The sequence below is a fragment of the Cebus imitator genome, unplaced genomic scaffold (assembly GCF_001604975.1).
Source record: "Cebus imitator isolate Cc_AM_T3 unplaced genomic scaffold, Cebus_imitator-1.0 Scaffold136, whole genome shotgun sequence".
NCBI lineage: Eukaryota > Metazoa > Chordata > Mammalia > Primates > Cebidae > Cebus > Cebus imitator.
The window spans coordinates 4,427,317-4,433,710 of NW_016107451.1; positions in this window are offsets into that span (position 1 = coordinate 4,427,317).

The window sequence follows — 6,394 nt, forward strand, 5'->3', positions numbered from 1 at the left end:
ATTGGTGTTTGCACCTCACACACCACGACACTTTGATAGTCACTTAGAATGTGGGTCCATCCATCACACCCAGGGTACAGGGAAACTGCTTACCTTGCTGTACCAGGGTGCCAGGCCTGTGTGCTCTGTGCATGTGTGCAAGGGTAGCATGCCTGCATGCACATGTGAGAGTACTCATATGCCTTCTTTCATATGTGCAGGATATGTGTCTGTATAGGCATGCCTATGTGCACTTATGTGTATAACGTCTCCCTTGAGGATATTTCTTGTACAACTCTGTGTTTGTATGGCAGTGCATGTGCACAGGTGAACACTTACCTCTGTGCACCTGGGAGGTGAACTTGTGTGTATGCACACTTTCCTAGGTAGTATTTGTAAGCACATGCAATAGTGCTTTCGCATGTTTAGGCAGGTGCATAAGTGTTTCGTATGCTTGTGTATATGTGAATTTTTGCAGGTCTACGAATGAGGAACATATTCATGTCTGACTGCACCTGTTGGTGTGTAGGTTTGCCTGCCTTAGCACAGAGGAGAATAAATGTGTTTGTGTTCATACAGGGAATATGTGGTAATGAGTGAAACCCTGTGTCTATCTGTATCTTAGTGTAACACAAGCATACGTGTACCTGGCCATTTGTGTCTGGCATGGGGAGAAAAGGTTTAACCTAGTCAAGGGTCTGTTAGCTTTGGGTTTGCGACCTGGCTCTACCATTTTCCAGCTCTGTGACTTTGGGTTAGTCACTTAACCTCTCTAATCTCGTTTTCTCATCTGTAATGGAGATAATAAAAGCATCTTCCTTCTACTGGAGGGCAAGTCAAATGGGATAATACACCTCAAGGGCTGGCAGGACGCAGGGGTGAGCCTGTGGGCAGACTCTCCTCTCTCCCTATGCTTGCCCCCTCCCTGGGAACGCCCACAGTGTAGACACTTTTCCTGGCCTCATCATGTAGCTAGCTGCCTGAAAGAGACCCTGTGGGCACTTGGGGAGAGAACTGGAAGAATCGTGAGAACCAGGTTGGGCCCAGGTCACACAGTGACAGCCAGGACCTCTGAGATTTTTGCGACATCCAAAGCGAGTTCTCACTTTATTACCTACCTTTGGCAGGTGGGAAACTGAGGTGCAGAAGTAGATGCAAGCTGGTGGCAGAGTGGAAACTTGCTGTCAACGGACACAGCCTGCAACCAGACTGGTGGGAATCCAGGATGTCCTTCTGAGTCCTGAGGGAGAAGGGGCAACTTCACCTTTCTCATGCACCCCGTGCACAAATCCCAAACCTGGGATTATTCCACTGACCCCGGCCCAGGATGCCTGCCGCAGGCTGAGTGTGGACCTCAAGGAGTGCAGCCCTACCCCTCTGTAGAAACACAGACCGAAAAACATAGCTCTAGTGCAACCCTATCGTTCACTCAGCAAGACACAGAGGGCCAGAGAAGGGCTGGAGCTGGCTCAAGGCCACAGGGCAGGAGAAAGCTAGAACAAAGGCCGCTTGTGCCCCAGACCAGCGTTCTCACTCTCTTGCTGTCCTCATTCACCACACCGCCACTCAAGGGTATCGACCTGGTTGGTGGGTCATGGTTGGGGCAGGGCCCTCCCCACGGGCAGGTCACAGGACCTTCAAACCCACCCGGTGCCCAGCCCAGGAGGTCCACATACCGCCATTTGGGCGAACTTGGCCTCTAGACCTGGGCTCCCACACTGCCCCCACCTACGATTGCAGCTAGTATGTATCCCTTGTTTTTTCTTCTTATTTTTCAGGGCACATGTTTTATGTTACCTTTTTAATTTAAAAAAAATCAAACTTTACAAATCACAACCAGCAGCAGCAGCGTGGCAGCCTCGCCAGCTGACATCCCCACTGTCATTAGCACCACCATTCCCCAAAGTCATCATCCTCTCCAGCATCAGGGTAGGACTATACCCTGCCCACCAATCCCCACCCCTTAAGCTGTCGCTACCCCCAACCCTTCATAAGTGTCCCTGACATGGCCCAAGAATCAAGCAGAAGTGGTCCTCTTCCACCATCTACATTTCATTTCTCACTCTCTCCCTGCCCATGCCCATGCTCATTCCAGGATCACATGACCCAAAGCCCTCCCCAAATCTTCATCCCTCCCTGCTCCCAAGGGCCCTGGGCCTAGCCTGTCCTGCAGAAATTGCGGGCTGGGCTTTGGCCCTGGAGTCTTCACTGGGGCTGCAGCCGGCAAAGGGAGCCGGGAGGGGAAGGAGGGGTGAGCAGCCCCCTCCTCAGGCTTGGTGCCCCACCCACCCAGCCGGCGGCCTGTCTGACTTCCTGAGCTCATTAACTGCAGGTCACTGTTCAGCAGGAAAGACAAGGTGTGGGTTCTGCGGGCATTCATTAGCCGTGAGAGGAACAGTGTGTGTGAAATTAGCAGTCACCTGAGGACCTCGATAATTTCATAATTAGGAGGCCTAATGGCTCCAGCTCTGGATGCCAAATGACTTAACCCCTCGCCTGCTGGCCCCAACCCCCAGCCCAAGGCTGCAGGGGAGGGCCTGCAGTGCCATCTCTGCTCCAGTCCCCCTCCCTAGGGCCCAATAATGTTCATTTCTGCCTCCCCAGTGCCCAGCACAAAGGCTGGCACAGGGCAGGGGGCATAAAATCAAAGTTTAAGGAGTGAATGAATGAATGGATGAATGAATGAGCAGGTATCTGAATGGGGAAAGTGTTCCAGCCCCCGATGCAGGTGCTCAGGGGAGGAAAGCTTTGGAAAGGGGAGAGGAGCGGCTCTGCATCTGCAGGAGTGAGTGTGTAGCTATGCACGTGCCGGTCTGTGTGCACGTACAAGTTTCAAGGCACACACACATGGGTCTACGATGTCTGCTTCTAAGAACCTTTCCTGGGTTCTTGTTCAAGCTCTGTGAACACACTCATTCTGCTGCCTCCTCTCTGAGGGGGTGCTCTGTAATGGGGCCCAAGTGCCTCCCTTGATGCCAGCCTCTCCTGGCACCACCTGAATAATGGTAGCTCCAGAATTTCTATACGGGGGCACTTTATATGGGGGCACTTTTTGGGGAGAGAGGCATTCTAAGGGGCTTGCCTTGAACTGCATTTACACAGCAAGTGCACTATATTTGCCAAGATTGAGTGTTTACTTGGGAGTCTGGAGTACTGGTAATAATAAGGGTGCTGAAGTCACACCATTTGGCATAAGGGGAGCTGGTCAGGACAGCCTCCAAAGACCCCCCACCCCGCCACCTTTTTGAGCTTGGCCCCCCTCCTCCCAACTTTCCCCTGGTCCTCCAGAGGTGAAGAATGAAGTGGAGGGTTGGGGTCCTTGGGGCTTCCCCAAGTTTGAGACAATTGATTCTGAGCCTCCCTGACCCAGCCTCACTGTAGAGAGGAGGAGCTGAGGGGCGTGAGAGGGGAGGTCTATAAAGAAATAGGGAGGAGAGGAGGTATGGGGAGAACAACAAAGGAGCATGGAGGGGAAGAATGGAGGTGAAAGGGAAGGAAGGGGAGGAGGAGAAAGGACAGGAAGGAGGTGAGAGAGAAGAGAGAAGCCAGGAGGGGAAGGGAGAGGAGGACAGGCAGGGAGGCTGAAAGCATTATCAGCACTTAAAAAGCCAGCGGCTCAGTTCTTCTTTGGCACAAATAATGGCTTTTTATGAATAAATCATGTGTCAGACGCCTCCCAGGGAGTGGGCATAGAGGAGAGCTCATCTGCTGGGCTCCAAGACTGATGGGGAAGGGCCAGTTGCAGCCCCCCAGCCACAGGGTGTTGCCCCCTTTCTCCTGATGGGGCTCAGCAGGACAGAAGCTGTGTCTGGAATGATCCCTGGCCAGAGCCAGGCAGAGGGCGGTCAGGGCTCTGAGGTGGTCCCACCGCCCGCTCATAAGCTGGGCTGGAACCCAGGGTCTGGAGTGTCCCTCTGCTCCCCTCCCCTCAGACAGACAGCAGAGCAGCCCAGAAGACGCTCCTGGCAGGGGAACACCAGTGCTGGTGCTCCCAGTGAGAGCTTTGTGCCAAGACAGGCAGGCACGCCCAGAGAGGAGGGTGTGCAAGGCACATGTGGGGACAGAGACAGTACCTCACACAGGCATGGCCTGCACAGCCCCGGCACTTGTGTGGGCACACTTAGGGGCAGATTCACTGTCATTCCCACCACACACACACACACACACACACACCCAGCCATATGCACACTAGGACAGGGAGAACCTTGACCACCATTCCACCTGTCCCACAGCACAGTCACTGACACAGACACACAGACACAGGCCCACACAGACAGACACATATGGGACTACATGGAAACACACAGACCTGCACACACACACACCAGTGGCCCACCCTCCATCAGCCTAGGATGGAGACAGCTCTGCAGCCCATATGGAACCCACACCCAGCTGAGCTCTCTCAGAGGCTGGCTGTGGGGTGGGGCTGGGGTATCTGTCCCAGGGGAGGGCCCATGAGTCTCTCTGTGCTCCCCACTTGGCAGGGACAACCACCATACCAGTGAGGTCTCAGCCCCAACTCTGAGCCCAGAACCTATGCGGATTCTACTGGCTCCGAGCTCCTCTGCTCCTCTGCTCCCAGCCACACCATCACAGGCAGTGGGGGCTGCAGGAGAGCCTGGACATTGGAGGCACACTCAGGGGCTCTACCCCTTGCCAACAGTGTGACCTTAGATAATAATTCCTATCTTATTTCCTCCTTAAAACAAATGTGTGAAACAGGTGCTTACAGCCCACTTTCCAGAATGAGAAAGTGAGGCTCCAGAAGGTAAGAGTATTGAGTATTCCTTTCTAGGACACCACCCCCGACTCTCTGGGGTCCTGGTTTTCCTTCTCTTTTCCCTCTCAGACAGTGGGTCCCTCCTGTGCCAAGGTGTTCATCAGAGCAGACTTGGACTTTCTGCTCTTCCAACTCTTCAATCCTTCCCCTCTCAAGTCACTTCCAACCCCTCAGTGACAACCTCTGTGCTCCTGATTCTTGACTTCCTTTTCCAGCCCAGACACTTCCTGGGCTCTGACCCCACTATGCAAGTGGACATCTCAGAGCCACTATGTTGCCCAGAGCCAGAGAATGTCATTTCACCCAGTATATATGCTCCTGAACATCCCTCCCCCTGCTCCAAATCCCAAAGATTCTCATGGAATGTAGCTCCAATGATCATATCAATTTCCCTAAGGTTCCTCCTGCTTTGGTGTGCCCCATCTCAAGGAATGGCCGTCTCCCCAGGTACCCAAACAAAAACCAAGCATCACTTGATGCTTTCTTCTCCTTCACCCCCGAGGTCCAATCCACAACCAAGTACCCAGTGACTCCATATGCAAAGTAGATGTGAACTCATCCTTTCCCTTCCAGCCCCACTGTCCTCCCCCATCCCCTAGTTTGAGCCACACTGCCCCTCTTCCACTGGTGAACTCTCTGGCCTATTAGCCTTCCTGCCATCAGTGATCTGTCTCTCTGAATTTTAGCCACATTCAAGTGCTTTTGGTTCTGGAATCCACATGTCTCTTGTCTCTGCGCCTTTGAACATGCTATTTCATTTGAATACCCTTCCCAATGCCAATTCCTCCTAGCAAGCTTAGCTGAGGCAGCACCACTCCAGGCACCTTCCCTGACTCAAGTCCAAGATGAGTGCTGCCCCATCATTCATTCATTCATTCCCAGGATAGCTCCTGATCTCCTCCTCCAATTATCACAGCTTTGGTCTATAATCTAGACCTGTTCCCCACTCTAAGGAGCCTCTAAGTTCCTTAAGGGTAGAGGCTTTGTTGTTCTGGGGCAGCCTCAATGCTTAGTATAAGAACTTAATAGGTGTTCAACCACGTCCTCCTGGAATGAATGAGTGCAGGGCCTGTGCTGAGCACTTTACATACCTTTCCTCAGGCCTCACAGAAATTTATGAGATGGATGCTACTACTCCATGCTGTAGTCCGGAAAGACAAGGCTTCAGAGGTTGAAAATTTTCCCAAGGTTACACAGCTGGCAAATTGCAGACAATAGATTCCAAGAGCAGTCTGTGCACCTCAAAGGGTTCTCTTTTCATCATCTCTACCCACCTCCCCAAGTCATTTTCTCTCTCTGACCTTTTCTTATCTGTACAATGGGAACAGAACTCACGTCCAACACAGAGCCTGGCACTAAAGGTTCTCAGTAAATATTTGTGCATCCCCTCCCAATCTCTGAGGCTTATTTAGGATGTGTTTTCCTGGGCCAAAACTTCCTGCATGCACGTGTTCACAGAAACAGGTGCAGAGCTCCACAAAGCACATCTTCAGTACGGGAAACTCAGTAGGCGCTTAACCAGTGTGTGCGGGACAGAGGAGCATTCGTGTAGCAAAGGCTGACGAGTACCCAGACACAAAGCCACAATAGTGACTCAGACACAGGAACCCTCCCCCTGCCCCCAAGTTCCCTGTC